At 37.1% G+C, this 22,290-nt stretch overlaps 1 pseudogene; it reads right to left on the reverse strand.

The window, feature by feature from the left end:
- Positions 1–22,290, reverse strand: part of LOC143683325 (6-phosphofructo-2-kinase/fructose-2,6-bisphosphatase 3-like) — a 111,280-nt pseudogene that overhangs the window by 87,143 nt on the left and 1,847 nt on the right.

Genomic DNA, 22,290 nt, shown 5'->3' on the forward strand with positions numbered 1-22,290 from the left:
CAAATATGACCTAAATGAAATGCAGTAATTATGATGGTACCACATAAAAGAAGAAAGTAGCCAGAAGACTTTCCAGTAGAATTATTTGATCAAGTACATGACTTTTGCCCTAATGGCAGGGAAAGCTTCTGTCAGACCAAGAAATATCCTTCAGGATAAAAAAAACAATCTGATAGAAGATTTACTCTATCATTAATACAAGTAAAAGTAGGATAGGAGGAAATAACAGAGGAAAGAGAAGGAATCAGATCTTCTGATTATCACAATAAACTTGAAGATATTTTTGTAAGTGTGTATAAAACAGTGCTGAGTTAAGGATGGTTGGTTAGAGCTTACGCTTATAGATTTAGGATGATATTTGCCACAATTTATGCCCAAAAGTCTAAGGATGAATGGAAGAACCGGATGGTGGGGCAAAGATCTACACAATAAGCTGAAAAACGATCAAACTGAAGTTTCAGACCAGGCCTGCACGTAAAGGCAGTTTGTGGACATGTCCTTCGTGAGTGAGAGATGCAGCATGTGAGTTTAACAGTCTGTAAACTAAGGCTAATGGCTCAAGAACCAAGGAGCCCTGCAGTCAAGGAGAAACTGTACAGTCCCGCAGTAGCAAAATCTGTTTACCTGTGAGGCAAGTTGTACTGATAACACTTGTGGATGACTTCATCCTTTTAACTAGACTACTTGGGATCTAAGTGACGGTCTTGCCGTCTCATAGAGCATCAAACAACATATGATTAATCTTTGTACCAGGCAATGTCCCAATCAGAGCTTAAATCACATAGGGGCATAAAGAACCAAGAAAGCAATTGGAAATGTGAAAATTTAATATCTTGGCTAATAAATACATTGGTTTAATGTTTACATTACAATAATCCTTAAAATTTATTCTTTAAATACAAACTGAAATTTTATTCTTGATTTGTGTGTATATAGCTGAAATGTATGTATTTCAGGTATTCATACCAGGGAAATATATTGAATTTTATTTAATCAGGGATTATTATTATTCTATATAATGCTCACATTATAATAATCCCTGATTATTAAAATATTAAAAACATCTTCAAGAGAAAGAAAGACATATATCAGAGAAATATAGTTTTGTATTTATCAGGAATTATTAGTGATTTAATTTCTTAAGGATTATTCAAGTGTAAATATTAAAAATATATTGTGTTCAATCTGTAAACATTCTTGACTCTAAAGCAGAGAAAGAATAGAAATGAAGGTTGAGAAGAGCTCGAATTTTCTCCAAAGGGACTTGGCATCCCTGGTGACTCAGCTTCTCCCGACACTAAAGTGCAGTGAGCTGTCACTTTTCATTTCTAGTCAAAGTGCCAGTCAGTTATAGACCTACCCAGCACCTTTTCCTTACCAAATTCTTTATCATTGCCAAAGGAGCATGATTCTGAAAGAAGGGAAACATTTAAACTCAAATCCATGCCATAGAGATGTATTGTTTACCCATAACATCAAACTGCTTTTTTATTTGCAAAGACCTGATCAAAAATGGGAAAACTGAAGATGTATATTCTTAGAATCATATGACTATGAGAGACACGAAAGAATAACATTGTCCTTTCCCGAGGGAAATAAAACACTGAAGAATGAGAAATGGCATCCCCTCAACACACCAGGAAAGAACAATAATGCATTGTGTCATGAGTCTTCTAAAAGAGAATAGGCTGAATATCACTGTAGTCCAGGGTACAACAGAAGTGAAATGCACAGCAGACTTTTAATGAACCAGTATTACACTTTTTTTTTTAGTAGTTGAAAGTATTTATTACAGAGACATGTTCATTTTTGTCTACTACAAACCTAGGGCCCTTTTAAACAGAAAATACACTGTGTGGAATATCTGCATGACCTCTCAAGGGGAAAAATCTCTTATAGCTAGCTACAAGGTAGAAGTAGCTCCAAAGATAAAAAATTCACTATGTATAGTAACTTAGTTCTGATATTACTGTCATGACAACTTTTTGTTAAGACTTAGTAATAAACACAATTATGACAGCACACCAGAACAGAGAGGAAATTAATCTAATTTCCAAGAATTAATTACCTAGCCACTTCACCTACTTTTGCATCTCCCTTAAAAAACTCCTTGGGAACATGAGCCCTAATTCAAGTATTTTTGTAACCTGAGTGCCCAACACTGTTTGGCTGCCAAGGGCAGGTGCGCAGTAAAACTTTAATAAATGGATATGTTAATTCTCTCTTTTTTCCAGTGTGCATTGACTGATTATCTCTGGAAAGAAAGTGTAACTCAGCAACCAGTTTTGTAACTGTTAGCAATTTTTGTTAGTACAGCTTGAAAAAGATTTTGTAATCAAGGAGATTGTAACTAATGGCTTTGCAATGCTTTTTCCCATTACATTTACTTAGAAACTCTTACTCATTAACATAAATAATAGTATAGTTTAAATCAACTGGTCCAGGCAGAATATTGTTCTGGAGCCCACAACTCAGAAAAGCAGTTTTGAATGAGGATATGGCTCCTTATGGAAGAAGGAGCTCAAAAATTTTCTAAATTGGCAGGCTTAGTAACTCATATGGAGAGAGGGGTCATTTTAACTCCTTTTCTCAGTATATCCCCTGTGGCTAACAAGTGCTTGACACACAGTAGATACTCAGTGTATCCGTGCTAAATCCTACATGGGAAATTTTATTTGCCAGGGGAAACATGAACATAGCCCCAAAAAGAACTGGAAAGTTTTAAACATAGGACCCTGGTCTAAATTTTTTGTAGAAATTATGACTTTGTGGGTAGGATGTATGCTCCTGGAAAGCACAACACATATTTTATATATTTTTGTATCTCTAGCAAATAGCACAATGCCCGGTGTATGGGAGCTACTCAAATATTTGGAAAACTAATACATGAGTCACTGTTCCAGAGAGAATGAAGATATAATGTAGCATTCTCCACTCCCACCATGCCCAAGTCGCTCTTACTACTTTTAAAATGTGTGGACAAGGAAGGCAACATTTATTTTCTAGTTGACTCAATCAAAGCCCCTTTTCCTTTCTTTGCTGACTTTTTTGTTTGTTTGTTTTCAGACTGCTACTGTGCCTGATTTATTCAGAGCTGGAAGTTTTGAGCCTAAAAGTACACAATAAAAACTCTATGGCTAGGGCAGTGCAAGGGTAGCTCAGTGGTAGAATTCTCATCTAACATGTGGGAGACCCGGGTCCGATGAAAAAAAAACTCTATGGTGTCTTGATCTTAAAATTTTGTCACCTAATATTTGTTTTCAAGAATATGTCTTATTTTGATGGTTATAATATGTCACCAACTTGAAAGTCAAGAGGGCCAATTTAGATAGGATAAATTGAATGAAGTGGAATAAAGAGAAACCCAGATTTTTCCCATTAGTTCTTATCTTCACTTTTTTGAGGCTTTATGTATAGAACTTTACCATCTGCCACATAAAATATATGTGCTGCTACTTCAAAGTCAGTACCCAGAGAAACTGAGTTATTTAATCAAAGTGCCTCAGCTGACAAAAAGTTTGAAGGGAGATTAAACTGATCTCCAATGCTCTGTCACTTTACTGTGCCTCAGGATCCCATTCAAAGTAAAGATAAGTATCTTGTGGAGGGTTTGTGAGGAGCAAAAGATCCAAGAGCCAGTATTCAAGTCACAAGTTCACTTTCCAGGTCAAAAGATTGTCTTGTTCTTTCAAAAGAAAGATAGTAATGGCCGGTCATGCAACATGTTCGGTATTAGAAATTGTTCATTCTCATTATTTTCAGATAATGACATATGACAGAACTCTGAGAGCACTCCTCTGTTTGATTGCTCACAGCTGTGGTCTACACAGTTTGGATAATATCAGATCAATGGGTTTTAAACTCTGGAGGTTTTAAACATCTTTTGCAACCAAAAGATGAATCTGTTAGAATTCCTCTTTTCAAATACATTACCCTGGGGAACATCTGACCCATGGAAATCTGGTTCCTTGGGGAGTTGGCGATGGGAAACAAGCCTCACGTAGCCTTTACTTGTTTCTGAAGACAGCCAAGAGACAGCGTGAATCTTTTTATGTACTGAGCTGGCACTTCTCCTTACACGTAAAGGTATTAATAAAGTTGAGGTCAGTGATGCTAAAAACAAACCATATGTGAAGTATTTGAAATATCCCTAAAGCAGCACTTGGCAAGAAACAATTATTTCCAAACCAAATAAAGGTATTGCTTGTATAAGAAAATCAAGTCCAAGTACTGTAATCATTTTAGGATATGCCCTAGACTATTATTTTTCAGTGCCTCCATTAAAACTCCATTTCATTCTCCATGTTTATCAAAATGTGCTTTTTATTATCTTTTTAATGTTTAAATGTATTTATCAAAGTAATTCATGTGCACAGCTATTGCTTTTAAAGCAAATACTGCTAAAATGGTGGTAGAGGAAGGTGGGCACACCGTCGTTTCTATCCTATCACTCCTTCTTCCCTGCCTCAATTTCAATCCTATTTCCATGACGCTTCTACCTCCAGGTCGTAGCTATTTCTTTTCACACTCCTACAACCATCAAAGACTCTAATGATGCCTGTGAATTGTGCTATAGTGCAGCAAAGATCACACTTAGCCTCCAATTTGGGCATAAACTAGTCCAACTACCTACTCAGACTGCTCTGAATTGTCTGGGTTTCAAAATGTTTTAACCGCAACTTCAAGTGGGAAAACTACCTTTACTTTCTCTTGTGCTTGGTAACATGAACCAGAAGTAAGGATTAACTTGGCCAAAATGTATTCTCTATGTCTCATAGGGAGGGAGCTGACCTCCTGCCGAGCACCAAGGGGACCACTACAGCCAACTACTTAAGTCAGTCCATCCTAGTGTAGTGCTGAGGTGGTAGAAGTGGAGCCATTCTGCCACCAAAACATACAGCTACAACAGTGAGGCTTGGTGTCCAGCCTCTGGTCACTCCAGGGAAGAAGTGTGTCCTCCCACCTCCCCACCAAGAATGGTGATGAGGCAGAAAAGAACAGGGAGAGACCAAGATGCTGCCATGTCATCCTGATGTGCTATCCCAAAATATGATTATTCCAGAGGAGGGGCAGATGCTTCCCCAACCATGCAGTATAAAAAAGTCTCACAACCCAAGGGCCAGGAAACTTCTCCCAGAGTCTGATATCTGCACTGCTGGATCCATGTGTGCTGTTCTGGTGGCAATGAACAAGTAAGACGTCACACCTTTATAGCTACCATCTCTAGAAGTTTTCCCAAAATGCTAACTCAGAGGACCTGAGATGTGTGCTGTAAGATTTGTATTTACACAACCATTGACTTTAAATCAGTGTTACCTAATGCGCTCACCAGCTTTTTAGCTCTTTCATTCTTTCTCTGTTGTATGTCCTACTAGTATTTTAACTCTTTCATTCTCTCTCTGTGGAGTCCTTCTTTAAACCCTAAGATTTAGGAAAGAGGACAATCTAAGTGAGAACCATTAAACTTTACCCCAAATCTCCCTGATTCTTTAACCTAACTCCTCTGCCCTAATATGATGATGATGATGATGATGATGATGATGATGATGGTGATGATGAATCATACTGAAGAATCCATATGTGCTTTCATTTTCTGCTTTGAATAACAGTGCCAAATTAAGGTGCTTTTCTTCATAACTGTAACATGAATCTACAGAAGTCTTTAGAATTTTTAGTATGCTTTCTGGTAATGTTTTCATTAAGGGCAAATATATCATAGCCCATCTCTCTTGTCTTCCAAACTGTTTATAGAGACAGCAAAGAAATCAAGCATCAATACTCTCAGAGATTGACTGTCAACGGTTGTATCGGTTGCAGTAACAACGGAGAGGGAAAAGTATTATAGTTTCAAACACATTGAAATAAATTAAGCCAAAAATTTCACAAGCAAGATTACAGGGCAAACACAATATTCATTTAAGTCTTCACTCTAGCAAAGAAATGCTTGCCATGAACCCAAACCCAGTAGAGATGGATGACTGGGGATGCAGGTGGTACAGATTCTCACAAATAATTCATTTAGTCATCCAGAGTTTTTTGCTTTTATCAGAATAGCATTTTGTTACTATTAGTAACAAAATCAAGGATATGATAATATTTATATTAATTTTGAATGACAGCATTTTTATATGAATTACATTCACCTCAGGTTTACTGTCACCACTCTAACTCGTCTGCCTGCTGGTATGTGTTGCACTCACCTGAATGAATTCTACGATTGCCTCTTTCTTCATGCCTATACTCAAGCATGCTAGTTCTGCAGGTTCATATTACACATCAGGACAGGTTTATCAACTATTAATATATCAACAGCCTCAAAAGAGACCTCACACTTCCAGGAATTTCTTTGCTTCTCTGGACAACCCACTTTGCTTTTGCCCATAATGAGAATAGCACATGGGTGAAAATAAATCAAGAAACTATTTTCAGACATTGCTTTAGACAAAACAGGACTCTAATCCTGGAGAAAAAGTAAATTCACAGGGGAGCCCCATATTAGCCCCAATTTTCTGCTTGGGGCATTTTCCCAGCTAAACAGGATAGAAATGTTGAAGCTGGACAGAGAACAGCAGTTTCATTTCTTATCTTTAAGATCTAGCTCAAGTGTCATTTCCTCAGGGAAGCTTTTCAACCCCAATCTAAAACAGCTTCCTGTATTAGAATTCTTGTGGACATTTTTTCCTTTCCCTCAGAGCAGCTAGGTTCATCATCATCTTGATTAGCAAGAACATTTCTTTTAGCATGTCTCATACCCATTATTATGCTGTAAAGTTCTGGAAAGTGGACCATCTAGCCCAGCTCACCATCATATACCTGGTGCCCTGGACGGTGCTCCGTATATAATCTGTAGTTAAAGCTAGTAAAATTGAAGCTGTGCTTAACCCACATCCTGTTAACAGACATAATTCAGACACACTTATAGTAATGTGTTGCACATTGGAGCTAATCAGTTTTTACCACTAAAAGGAAAACTTTGAGAACGATTATTCTAACAGTACCCCAATTATTTTGGTTCTGAGCAAGTTAATTATCATTGTGAAACTTCAGTTATTATAATCTATAAAGTTAGAAGCCTACAATAGATCAATAGTTTTCAAAAATTTCTGAAGCAAAAAATACTTTGTTGAAATAAAGTCCTATGCAGAACCCAAGTTAGTTAGATATTAATGAAAGGATAAGTTTTGATGGTAGATGTGTGTGTTTGTGTGTGTGTGTGAGAGAGTGTGTGTGCCTATCTTCTCTCCTACTCCTTGGGGGTCAAGGAGGCATGTGGGGATAGGAGAGGAGATGGCACCCCATGCGACTGGCTGCTACTAAGTTGTTGTGAGGTATAATACGACATCTAGTCTAGATATTATTTATGCTTTCTTCCAGCTATACTCCCTTATGTTCCTAAAGTGTGTCAACATTTACTATACTCTCATGATAAAATAAATTTATAAGCTCAATACTTTTGCTTGTTTATCCCATTACACATTCATAGATTTGTATTCAGTGAACAAAATACCCCTATACAGTTGTGATGATAGTTTTTTCTTCATTAACAAATTTAGATGAATATTCTCAGCATTGCCTTCACTTGGGAAAATAAAAGTTAACCTAAAAATATTCATACTATAAGAGCATTCTATGATCGGTAAGAGCAAAATGTTATTTTTCTACTTCAATGTGCATTTGCAATAATAAAATAATTTAGCTAGAAAAATAGGAGAAGCTAAACTACAAGGAGTACATAAAGTGAATTCAGATGATTTCTAAATTCTTTGTTTCTTATGGGGAAGGAGGGAAATGTAGGGCTTTTGTCAAACTTAACTATTGCCTGGTCTCTGAATTCTAAGTTTTCCCTATGTTATTCCTTTGTTCTACCTAGAATACTTCTCCTCAGTGACACATTGTTTCCACAAGCCAAAGTCTGTGGAAACCCTTCAAAGTCTGGCTGAAGTGCCACCACTACTAGGCTTTCCTAACTAACCAGTATTAGTCTATCCTTGCCCTGAATTTTCATAGGATCTTGTCTTTGCATTTATCACTTTCTAACTTTTAAAACAATAATTTTAAGAGGAGAACTTTTAACAAAACATATATTTGATATATATCATATATATAGGAGATATCATCTTCTATGTGAGCAGTAAACATTGTGATAGCAGGGACCTTGTTACAGCACCAATAACTCAGTGATTATGTATACATAGTAAATACTCCCATCATAACCTCATACCCCATTCCACCATTGTAATGATTATTTGTTTAATGTCAATATCCTTCATAGGCTATATCTGCATTTCAACAGAGACAATATACACTTTTTCTCCAATACAATGCCAGGTATGTAGTTGAAATTCAAAAATATATGGTTAAGCAGGGAAATCCCTGATACTGTTTCAAACATTAGGGACTCTGGAGTCAATAGACCAGGGCCTTGATCTTGAGGCTTGCTCTTTGAAGCTTATTAATGTAGTGAAGAAGCTAAATCAACCTATAATTATGCCTAAGAGTTTCTCAGATGTGACTGAGAAAGCCAGAGGAGACAACCTCTCCAGAACTTCAACTAGTTCCATCCCCCTATACCATAGTATCAACAGCCCTTTCCAACATGAGGAAGTTAGAATGGTCATAGTACAAATTCCCCAATAATTGGGAGAAATTTTGATATATATTGATATTTCTTTTAGTTTCCAGTGTCTTGGAGAATCTAGAAGGAAAAACCTAAAGTTGTAGAGTTGTAACCCATACCAAACTCTGAAATCTATTCTGAAATTGCTGAGGTATGCTTTGAAATTTATTACCTTAAAAAATTATATCTCCTTATATATATGTTACTGGAATTTTGAACAAGCAAGTTTTGTAAAACGTAATAAGAAGAAAGCATTTTTTTTACCCTCTACTGTTTGTTTAAAATTTATTCATATGAGTATCAGATAATTTTTCCCCTGACTATGGATGAAAATTCTGCCAGTCTCATGATTTTTATTATTACTTGTTAATACAAAGCCCTCTGGTATTTTTGAGTAGCAAAAGTTATCCCCCATTCAGAAATTAAACTATCTTGTCAAATATATTCACACTTCAATCTTCATCCATAGGTAAGATTTCCCTCCACTTCCCCAGCTCAGGCCAGCTGCAGGCAAATTGCATACCATCCGGAAAAGAGTGTGGCCTTTTTCTGTTTCTCCAACTTATTCTTCCATCATTTCTCTACCATGTACCTCCCACTCCCAAGTTAAAGCTGGAGAAGGAACAATGGAAAGGGGAGCAGAAAAATCCCGACTTGAATGTACTGTTCTATTTAGTTTTGTGCTCTGCAGTTCTGTAAGATGTTAATAAATGACTCTGCTTAGGAGTGTTTTTGAAGATTCTGCAGAAATCCCCATTGAAAAACATACAATGGTGCCCCTGTAATGTAAAAGATGTATTTTCCTCTGAATGCTACTCTCATTACTATCCGTGTTTGTGGGAATATACTCCCAATAAGCTCAATATAGGTCCCATCACCCTTCTAGATAGTCCTCTCGTATACAGAATGAATCCGAAGTGGCTGACATCTGGTCCATGGGAGGCCCACTCACACATCATTGCCTCTGCCATCAAAAGAAGTTTATCTGGTGCCTAATTCAGAATGCCTTTGCTCGACACTCTAGAAAAATAGACACCACCTCTACGACAATAAAATTCCCAAGTATATATTTGACTACAATCCACCATGCTCACAAAACTTGAGGGGACACTACTGAAATTTAATTCATGATGTCTATGAAGTCTCTCTCTGTAGGCTTAGGATAAGGGAAGGCACACCTTCACCCTTACTTCAAGGAGAATGAGCTGGGACACATGGCATTGCTTTCTTCAAAGAAATCCTCATCCCCAGATTCTTTTCTATCTCCAACAATATGACCTTTTTATATCCTCTCTATGCAATTATTTATTGCCACAATAATACTGTATAACAAACCACCCCCAAACTCAGGGATTTAAAAAAATAAGCAATAATTTAACACAAAAGCCTAAAATTCAATGATTTAATTTGGTCTTGGTTGAGTTGTTCAGTTTTAAGTTAGCTAGATTCATTCATATGACATATGTCAGCTGTGAGTCATCAGATATAGAATGGCCTCAGCTGAGATGAACGGGAGACTTAGCATGATTACACATCTCACCTTCCAGCCAACTAGTCCAGCCATGACCTCATGGCAAAGGCAGAGGGCCAAGAGTGAGAATGCATGTGCAAGTGCATTTCAAGCCTCTGCTTGTACCATATTTGACAACATCCCACTTGCCAAAGCAAGTCATGCAGTCAAGTGCAGAATCAGAGTGAGGGAGCATTACAAAGCTACGTGTCCAAGGGCATGGAAACAGAAAGGGTGAAGAATTGGGGCCAACAGTGCACATTCCATGTGGTAGAGTAATCTAACCAATTCTCAGCCATAATAGAATGTTTAGTGTTTAAAAATTCACTTGGGAATATAGTTTCTAAAAAAAAGTTAGGCTTTGGTTGAAATTAAACCAAGAAATTTCCACATTAATTTCCTATTACAAACACATGCTACTTTCAGTTCAGAATTTTGAAAGAGCTAATTCCTAAAGAATATAATTTAGGGGTATTTTTTTTAAGGACTTAACAACTCAAAGATGCATCATATAATTAAATCATTATAACAATGTATGAGAGAATGATGAGTTAATTATCACATAAATGGGTGAAAATAAATTCAATTTAGCAGTATCACTACAATAAAAACATAACTGAGGTATTACTAATGAGTACTTGGTTGCTGTTTTAGTTTCCTAGGCCACTGAAGCAAATGTCTTGAAATGGGTTGGGATAAACAATGGAAATTTATTTATTTGCTTATGGGTTTTGAAGCTGGGAAAATATCCAAATCATGGTGTCATCAAGGTGATGCTTTCTCTGACACATGGCACCTCATTCAGGAAAGGTCTTAATCCTATTCCTGGAGTCCTTTCTAAGAGAATGAAAATCGGATGAAGAGAGAGCAAGCCAGGAAAGTAAGAAGCTGAAAGCAATGAAACTCAGAAGAGAAGGAAAATACCAGCAGATGCCACCATGTGCCCTGCCATGTAGAAGAGGACTCAAGGATTGTTGGCAGCCGGTCTTCAGGAAAAAAGTATCACCTTGATGTGGACATTTTTGGATCAGCTATAAAACTGTAAACTAATAAATTCACATTGTTAAGCTAACCCATTTCATGGAATGGCGGTCTAAGAAACTAAAACAACTCCCTCAAGTTTCAGAATCCTGAGTGGAAAAGTGCAATTGCTGCACCTAAATCACATGTCTATACACTGGCTGTCAGACTTGGGTATGGGAATATCTGAACCCTTAGGCTTCTGTACTGGAAGTACAGACTGAAAGTATCTTCAAATTATAAAAAGTTTTAAAAGAACAACACAAATGCTCACTATTGATAGATATAGAAGAAAGTAACTTTGGGATTCACCAGCCAGTATGGATAGATGAAACTGTTCATAACCAGGGCATATGGAATAAGAATAAAAATTATGCAGGCAGGTATATAAAATATATAAATACCTAAGTCTAAACTAAAGAGATTTCAGCTCATAAATAAGTAAAATCATGTCGTAAAACCACAGACTAAAATTCTGGCTCTGTATTTATAAAAATTCTTGAGTCAGACTACCTATGAAACAATAACCACCTTTTGCATGCCTTTTGAGTTACTGATTTTTGTTGTTAAGACTGGATTGAGAAATGCTGGCATCATAAGCCAAATCAAAACCTTAAAATTAGTTGAGCCATAAATATACCCCGTAATTAGTTATAGTAAAATCAAACTGTGAAAATACCTTTATAAACTTGCCACTAATTAGGTCACTGGGAAAGAAGTATTCAAAATTAGCGTATTTTCTGATAAGCTAAGGCTGTTTAAGGCTGGAATATATAGATTAAGGGAAAAGAAGAACTTAAATAAGAAATGAAATTGACTATAGATGTGTTCCACTGATATTTCTTTCTCACTCTGTTCCTGTCCTAAGGCCTGGAAAATATATAGATATAGCAGAGAAAGAATCAAAGAATAAAAGGATGGTAAGATATAATTATTTTAGAGACTTTAAGTATTGCTCCATGACTGTCAATAAATGAGCTTTCCCCTCCATTATCCTCATGGGGCAAGGATTAAAGAAGATGGCATCCATTTAAATTTATTGGGCACCTCAAATGGTACATTCTAATCCACTTATTTTCTTTGAGTTCGCTTTTGGTAGTGTGTTCAGAGTGGGCAATAAAATTCACTTTGGGGTACTGAAAGTTATGCATAGTACTTTTTATAAAGTGGCCTGTAATATTAGACTTTCTTGAATGATAATGGTTAGTATCACTTAAATTTGTGCTAATCCAAAAATTTAAAAGCTAAGGAAAGTTTGGGGACAAAAGGAGAGAGAGAGGAAAAAAACAAGTAGCGAGAGCAGGAAGAACAGCAGCAGCAGGATAACTATAAACAGAAAGAATTGGCTTCTTCTTTATAATTGAAGACTAATTCATTTTAATAGGATAGAGAAGACTGTGAAACAATAGTATAAAAGGTAACAATCAGGGGTGCATGGGTGGTTCAGTGGTAGAATGTTCACCTTCCATGTGGGAAAAGCAGCTGTCTGAACAAGCCATGCACTGGAACCAACTCACAAAACCACTGAATGCATCTCTTCCAAATTCCACCTTCAGTGGTGTCACTCGATGGCTTGAAATTGAACATAATGGGCATAATTATATCATGAAAATTAGGGTTTTTGTATGGGTTTGTTTTTTTCTCTGAGAGAGATGGTAAACTCTTCTCAGAACACTATTGGCTAGAAACTGCAGAGAGGGAGGACCCCAGGAACAAGAATACTTGTAGAAGATGTGCACCATCTATTGACTGAGGCCACTTTGTCACAGAGAAACACATGGAACCATGTAGCAGTAACATCCAGAAGCTGTAAAGGCCACCACTGCTGCCTGGGGCATCCAGAATCACATCTAACCCAAAGCAGTAATAATGTCTGCGTAGGTGATTAAGAATTTTAAAGAAATCTTGGTCCAACAGCCCTATTAGAGTGACACAGAATCTGGACCTGTAAGCTGAATCTTATGAGAGGACTAGGATGCCGTGTGCTGCTCTCCATGATATTGTCTGACCCTGCATTTGAGAAACCCCAGGGAACAGCAGTATCATGTTGCATTGGAGCCTGAAGTCATATGTCATTTGGAAGTGACCAGAGATGATGATGTTCTATAGTGGCAAATCCAAAACACTCACCAAAATACTTACAACAGAAGGAGAAATAATGAAAAGCCACTACAATGGACTCTGTTTACCTCTTGAGATTAGTTACAACAGCTATATGAAATCCTATATGAATAAATCCCAATTCTTATTTTGCCTCTATTTTAGTTTCCTAATCTACTTAAGCAAATACAATGAAATGGTTCAGTTTCAACAATTGGAATTTATTCACTCATGGTTTTGAGACTGGGAAAATGTTCAAATCAAGGCATCATCAAGGTGTTGCTTTCTTCATCCAAAGGCCACTGCCATGATCCATGGCTCCCCTGCCATATGGCAAGGCATATGGCAGCATCTGCTGGTCTCTCCCTTCTCTTCTGGGTTTCACTGATTTCAGCTTCTTGCTTTCTTGGCTCTCTATCTGTCTGAATTTCATTCCAATTATAAATACTCCAGTAATAGGATTAAGACCCAATCTGATTGAGGTGGGTCCTACCTTAACTGAAGGAGCCTCATCAAAACGTCCTACTTGCAATGGGTTCCCACCCACAGGAATGGATTAAATTTAAGAACGTGTTTTTCTGGGGTACACACAACTTCAAAATAGCCTCTTAAGTCCATTTCTATTCATTTTAACTTTAAGAATATTTTTCATAAAATAATTTTGAGGTTTATTCACTAATCAACATCACTTTTTATCAAACCATTGCATGTTAATTTATTAAAGATTATCATAGGTAAAGTTATAGAGATAACTTTTTTTATAGAGATAACATTTGCATTATATAGCCATTATATAGAATTATACAATTAAAGCAATGTTTAGACTTTATTTTCACTGCTAAATAATATGTATACTTTGCATTGGAGAGTTAACCTCTTTTAAATTCTATTAAGAACTTGATGTCCCTCTGTCCTTTCTTTTCCATGATCCATGATTAGGGAGCAAACTTTACATGTGTCCTTGTGCAAACACCTGCAGAAAGTGGCATGTATCAGAGACAGTCTTAGCATTTCATGACATCTACCTCACTGTTCTTGGAAAATTCCCATAATAATAAACTATTTACAATATTATTTTACCATATGTCAGAGAAAACTAATATATTCTTTAGGCAATAACCTAACTTATGCAGTAAATCCAATGTTTATGCCTATATATTCTGTATTCTCAATTAAATTCAAAGCCCCTATTATGGAATGTATGTTTTCTTTACCTTCATATTATTCTAGAATTTTAGCTATTTCGAATATTATGACATCCAAGCTAAGGAAATTGAGTTATAGAGTAAATGAGAACCACAGAAATATAAGTCACAGAAATCTGGGTCATGAATTCCTGCTCTGCAAAAAACATGAGCATTTAACTTGGAAGAGAAAACACAAACTCAAAATAGTCAATCCACAAGGTCCTTACTGTATGCTTACAAATAAAATCAACACCCTACCCCAACACAAACCAAAATGAGACAGAAAATTATTTTTTCTGCATCTTCTTTGAACAGGGAATTTCCCAGTGAATTAAAAAAAAGTGCTATATTAGAAATGCTCTGCAGGGTATAGGGACCTGACTACAAATAACCTAGCAATAATTTTTTTCCAGCAATTATTTTTTAATAAAAAATGGCAATTCATGAATGTTGAATTAGTTAGCAAAAGTATGTGTGTTATTAGTAAGCAAGAAAATAGAAAATGCATAACAAACAAGGGCATGAAAGATATTTGCAAAGTTCCTTGCAAGAGTAAGACCAAAAATAGCATGAAATGAAAGCATGGCAACAGTTAAGCATGTGTTATTTTAAAATAATGACTAGGAAGGATGTTTTCCTTCTCCTCTGCATGTCAGGAAAAAACTAACTGAAAGGAAGCCATTTGTTAATGGAAGTTTAACAGACAAACAGGATTTAGGAAATATAGAGACTGGGGAGAGCAAACAAAAAAAGTCAAAGGTCTAGATATTAAAGAGAATGTTTGAGGAAATGAAAGATGTTCATACATGTGGAAGAGCTGAGGTTGTGAGGATGAGAGGAGAGTAAAACAGAGGCCAAATTGTAGAGGTCTTTGGATGCTTCTTTTAATTAGTATCTTCTTTTCTACAAATTTTCTCTAATACTTAGTTTCTATACATATTTCTTTACTTAATTTTGAATTTAGTTTGGTATGTGGTGTAAGGAATAGAGTTATTTTACAAATTATTAATAGTTGTTTTGATAATATATATATTATACACAGATTTGAAAGGACACCATTATTGTATTTTCAATTGTCTGTTGTATCTACTTCTCTTTTAGAATTATCTATTCTCCTCCAAAGATTTCTTTATTACTGGTGTGCAAATATTATATTGCATTTATTTAAACTTCTCATGATTTTTGATGAGTGGACGGTAAACCAGTACTCATTGTTCTCATTCACAAAAAAATGAATATTCATAGACATTTTTCTTTACTCATGAACTTGCAAATTAATATGGTAGTTCCATACAAAAATATTTTGGAGGTTTTGATTTATGTAAGTGTATTAATATATTAGCATTCTATTCTTCCCATCTGTATTAGCTAGGTATCTCTAGAGAAACAGAATCAGCAGGAGATATCCGTAAATATAAAATTTATGAAAGTGCCCACGTAACTGTGGGGATATAGATTCCGGGGTCTGTAGGACAGGCTGCAAGCTGGCAGCTCTAATGGAGGTCCTCGATGAACTCTCAGAGAGGCCGGCAGGCTGAAGCAGAAACAGTGACTGTCTCTTCTGAATCCTCCTTAAAAGCCTTCCAATGATTAGATTAAGCTTCATTCATTTGCAGAAGACACTCCCCTTAGCTGATTACAAACACAATCAGCTGTGGATACAGCCATTGTGATCATGATTTAAGTCCATGAAATGTCCTCATAGCAACAGACAGGTCAGCACTTGCCCAACCAGACAACCGAGCACCACCACCTGGCCAAGTTGACACATGAACTTGACTATGACACCATCTAAAAAAATTTATTCAAGTTTTATTTACTTACTTCAATATACAATATAAAATTTTTGCCCACATTGGTCTTGTACATGTGATTTTAGCATTCTTCTTATATATTTTATTGTTTTGTGGCTATTTGAATGGAATCCCTCTTACCACAATATATTTAAATTTGTTGTTTTTGATGAATAAAATAATGTTTTCAGTAGATTTTAGAGTATAGCATAATACAGAACATGAACAAAGCATAAATGTTCAACTTTACAAATTTTATTAAGTGAACACATCCAAATAGCCATCATCCTGGTCAAGAAATAGAATATCACCCCAATCTCAAAATTCTCCCTCATAACCTTTCCAAGTTACTTTCATTATGCCTCTATTTCTCCTATTGTGCTCCTCAAAGTTAGCTACCATCTTATCCTTTACTTCCGTATTTTAGTTTTACTTATTTTAAAAGTTCATATGAACAGAATAATACACTCGATACTCTTTTTTATCTGGCCCCTTCTTTTCCAACATTATGCTGCTACATAGAGCAGTAGTCTATTCCTTTACTGCTGATGGGCATTTGGTGATGTTGGGACACTTATAAATAATGCTGCTGTAAATGCTTATTCATGTTTGTGTGCACATGTATGTGCATTTATGTTAGAAGTGAAATTTATGTCACTGGTTATCTGCATAAAGCCACAAAGTGTTTCAAAGTTACATCCATTTTTACTGCCATTAGTAATGTACAAGAGTTTCAATTGTTTCACATTCTCACCAACATTCAATATTGTCTTTTTTTAAAACCATCCTGACAGGAGAACAGTGGCATCTCACTGTGGAATTAATTTACTTCTCCATGAAGATTAATGAATCTGGGTGTATTTTCATACCTAGAGCAATGTTTTGTATAATTCTTGTACAAGTGTTTTGCCCATTTTTCATATTTCTTGTTGATTTAAGAATTTAATTTCTATATTATAATTATACATTCTTTATCAGATATATATACTGCCAATATCTTCTATTCTGCAGCTTGACTTATGGAATGGTGTAGAACCTCTAATACAATATTAAATATAAACTGTGATAAAGGGTATCATTCATTGTTTCCTGATCTCGGGGAGGAAGATTTTCATATTTTATCATTTAACATGATAATTTCTGAAAAGTTTTTTGATGTTTTTTATCAGAATGAGGAAGTTTCCCTCTATGATTAGTTTACAAGGTGTTTCTAGCATGAATAGGTATTAAAACTTAGCAAGTGATTAAAAAAATCTGTTTAGACAATCATTTGCTTATTTTTTTTTATTTTGTTAATGTCATGAATTGCACTGATTAACTTTTGAAGTTAAAATATATTCCTAGAGTGGGGGTGCAAGGGTAATTCAGTGGTAGAATTCTCTTTTGCCGTGTGGGAGACCTGGGTTTATTCCCGGCCCATGCACTTCCCAAACAAACAACAGGCAAGCAAAGAAATGAAAAACCTACCAAACAAAAATTCAGCAAATGGAGCGGCAATCAGGGGATACTCACATGGAAAAAGAATGAAATGTGACCCCTGTATACAGCATACAAAAAATACATATATATGTATATTCCTTGAGTACACTCTCCTTGGTAATGATGCATTTATTATTCTTTTCATATATTGCTGAATATGATTAGGATTAATCTTGGTTCAAGTGGAAGTTGAGTGCAGCCTGGCACCTTTCACTGATATACAAATAGATCTCGTCCTAGGAGCTAACCATGTTGTCTCAGCTTCTAGGATCAGATGATAAATGTGAACTGACTCCCTTCTTGGGTATTTCGTGCAGCAGATAGGTCTGGCTGAGCATTCCTTCCCCTCTTGCCCTGAGCACATATAAACATGCCCAGACTAAGCATGGGAGTTTTATGGCACCTGGCCCACCCCCTACCCCCACCCCACTCCTCATCCCTCACCACCTCCTGCTATATCTATACTCAGCCAGAAGGGTGTGGTATCCTTCGTTTTGTGGTGCAAAAGGGATGCGCACATGACATCTCCCTGAGTCAACCCACTGATGAAGACTCCCTGGCCATGAGGGATAACCAAGTATTTCTGAAGTTGACCTTGCCCTGTCTCTTCTCTGTGAGTAAACATTCTATCCAGTGCCTGGGTGAGGCATGCCTTGCTGGCGATCCCTTCACCTGCAAACCACGGAGTGAGCTGATACCCTGGGACTGCTGTTCCTGGTGGCAGGTCTTATACTCCTGCTACTTTCCATGAACTGAGACTCCTCCCTTTGAGGTGGTAATAGGGTCTCATCCTGAGGGATACTTTGCCACAATAAGCACAATGCAGACAATTGGGCAGTACGAGGTTCATGAGAGATATTGACCTGCAATTTTCTTTTCTTGTAATATACATGTGAGGTTACAACAGCAAGAATATGTTAGCCTAATTAAAAAAAAAAAAAAGAAGTGTTTCCTCTGTTTCTATTCTATGAAAAATGTAATGAAATACTGGTGTGATTTCTCTCTCTCACTCTCTCTCCATATATACATATATGTATAGTATGTGGCCAATATATTTAGCTATTAGCTATAGAAATTAGCTGATGAAGCCATCTGAGCCTGAAGTTTGCTCTATAGTAAGGTTTTTAATTGAAGATTTAATTATTGAATGGATAATAAACTTGATATTTGCTATTTCTCATTGCACAAGGTTTGGAAAGATATTTTATAAGGTTTTAAAACTAAATTCTCAAATTTATTGGCATAAAATTGTTCACACTGCTCTCATTTTGTTCTTTTAACATCTGTAGAATCTCTAATAAGCTATGCTTTTGCATTTTTGATCTTGGTTATATACGCTTCTTTTTTTTCTTAACAGTCTTGATATAAATTTTTCTAGTTCACTGATCTTGGCTCTTATCTTTATTTTCCTCTTCTTTTTGCAATCATAGGATTTAATTAGATGCTATTTTTCTACCTTTTTGAAATGGATTTTTTAGATGATTGATTTTTTCCCCTTTACTGAAAGCTATAAATTTCCTTCTAAAATCCATTTAGCTCCATTCCACAGGTTTTGATATATAATATTGAATTTTCATTCCATTCAAAATATTTCTTTAATTTTCATTATTATTTCTTGTTTTTGTATTTCAACCAGATACTTTATTGGTATGGCAACTGCAAAATATACAAATTTCTCAAAGGCATTCCATGTTTGAAAGCTAGCATAGCTTTGTCCCAGGTAATTAATTCAGACAAAAATACAGAACACGGATAAGTCATAAACCACACTTGAATGGTCCCCTAAATCAATTAACAACTAAACCCTACATATAGAGCTTTCTATTTCCAGGCTCCCCTCATACATATTAAATAAATAAATAGCACAGCTGCAATCAAAGTAACAAAATAATAATTTCAAGTATTACAAATGAAAACATCATTGGCGTGGTTCAGCTTGTTTTTCCTCCCCCAAAATGAAGAGGGGCATTACTCTCAGGACAGAATAAGGGAGCAGGGCTGGGGACTTCACCGTAAAACAAATATGCAAAGTTTAAAACACTGGTCCCAGGTGGGTTTTTTGGAGGGGTGTGTGTAAGAATTCATCACTAGCAAAGTGTGGTGACTGAAGTTCACATGTACTTTCTATCAAATACCTTCTCAAAAGCCAGACAGCCAGTTTCAAAGAAGCAGCATTGCATCCTACTTCCTGAAGATTTTATCCTCCCTTCCACATCTATTGTCTAATCTCCCCATCTGGGCTGGGCCCTTCTCAAATTAAAGTTCTGTCAGGCAAAGCCTTGCGTATTGATGCTTTACTTTAAGCAGACAGAGATGAGGAGAAACACACCTTCAAAGTACTCCAGTTTCTAAAAGACTTAAAAGTCTATATTCAAAGAGTCTATTCTGATAACTAGAAGCAGAATGAGGCTATTCTTCCCTGAAACTGGAACATAAGAAAACCATCCTCAAGAGCAAAAAGCCATAACCAAAACCACGACTGTCCTACCTACACGCATTCACACACATGCAAAAGGTATTTGGAAAGGCCCAAGATGGTGGGAAAGAGGAAAAATAATCCAAGTTTAAACTTGTGCAAGAATGTATAGAGAAACATTCTCTCAGGAAGATTGCCAATTAAGGGGATGTTGGTTGGGGACAGGAAGCACTTGGGTGGTTTATGGTGAAAACCACAACTTGACTGCTGGAATCTGAAACTTGCCTCCACTTCCCACTTGATCTCAGCTAAGGAAAGGTGCCTTCCTTAAAACTTTGCTGTCTACTCCCAGCCTCAGATATCTGCTCCTTGAGCTAAGAGAGGAAGAAACATAAGGGCTCAAAGGCAAAAGCAGGAAGAAAAGTGGCCTTTGGCACCAGCTTCTAGAGACACTCACAGGGCCATGTGGACAAACTCTATTGTTTAGTTTCCAAGCTATTTCTTCTAGGCCTTAAGACACCCCTCCTAACCACCCCCCCCCCCAAACTTTGGGGAAACAAGGAGAAACCAAGACACAGAAATTAGAGCTATTTAACATCACAAATCCCATCATTCTGCTTCCAACCCCTTCCCCACAAAATATCACAGTAGCCATGAAGGCAAGGCAAGGTCTATGTTTTATACTTCTGAATTCCCCAGGGGACCCAGCACAGGGGTCAGCATACAGCAGATGCTTGACAAAAGCTTGAGGAATTGAACTGAGTCTTGATGGGAGATCATGTGCAGTCTCTTGGAGGAAGTGGCATCTAATGAGGTCTTGCTTCAGCCACTGTCCCCACCTAAGAAATGTGAGGGGATGAAAGTTCTGAAGGAAGCAAACCAGACACTTGCTTTTCTCCATGCTGCCTCCCAAAGTCAGTCTTGTGACTGTTGGAAAACTCGCTCCCTGGTCGATTGGCTGGGGTCCTTTGAGCATCCCTATCTCATGAGCATGCCCCACTGCCCACATTCTTTCAGAGGCCCAAAACCATCAAGGGTGGAGATCAGACACCATTGTTCCTTAAATGAAGATGCAATTTCTTGTCACACTTCTATAAAAAGTGCAAAATCAAACAGCCCCTGCAAGATGATTCTCTCAGGTTCCTCCAAAACTGGGAAGGAGATGCAGAGGGGATCAGGAGCCCTCCATGAGAGAGATCATCCTATTTCAGTAAACTATTTCCTGTTGTCCATTGACAACTTTTTCAGCAGTGGAGTACAGTCCTAGAAAGGTGTGTAGACATGAGAGAGAGTCACTGTGTGTCACAGCTCAGCTGACAAGTCATCTCAGTTCAGGGATTACTCCGGAAAAGCATCATTCTCTCCACAACCCAGTCTGGCTCCCACCATCCCCAAACCACTATTCACTCAATGCTATTCTCCTGAGAAATCAGCCTGAGCCAAGGTACACAAAACAGCCATGCAAATGATTTCAACATACCTTCAACTTCAGCAACTGGTACCAAGACTTCCTTTAACTTCCAGTTTCTACTGCCAACATCTTCTCTCTCAGCTATGAACATGGCAGAACCAAGATAATGCAAGAAAATAAACAAAAAGGAATGGAAGTGCCTACAGTTCCCTCCTGGGGCCTCATCTGACCTCCCCCCTTACCCATTTATCCTCCTTCCTGGAAGCCTGGAGTAAGCACAGGACAGCTTGGCTACAACTCCATTGGAGACACAAATTCTCTTAGACTAGTAGACCCCTTCAACATCATGCCCACCCCACTACAGATGTCCTTGGGCTCATTTGGCCTTGGATGAATGGTAAAGCACAAGCTTCAAAGATAGGAATGGAATGGAATCAGGTTCATCTGTTTTAATGTTTCCTGCAGGAGTAAATACTACTCTGGGAGCCTTTCAGGTTAAACAGGCTTTCACTAGCAAAGGCTGTCCCAGCAGCTACATGGGCACCTCCTGGGGAAGGCAGTTGGGCAGGGCAGCAGAAGTAGAAGCCTCATGCTCCTCAAAGCTGTTGATGCAAGGCTTTTAGGTAGGCTCAGTTCTGGTTAGTGGGGTGACACTATTGCATCTCATGAGCAGTGTTCTACTTTGCTAGCAGCCAGAATGAAACACACGAGATGGATTGGCTTTTAATAAATGGGGATTTATTTTGTTAAAAATGTA

Source organism: Tamandua tetradactyla, chromosome 5 (assembly GCF_023851605.1).
Source record: "Tamandua tetradactyla isolate mTamTet1 chromosome 5, mTamTet1.pri, whole genome shotgun sequence".
In the NCBI taxonomy this organism is placed as follows: Eukaryota; Metazoa; Chordata; class Mammalia; order Pilosa; family Myrmecophagidae; genus Tamandua; species Tamandua tetradactyla.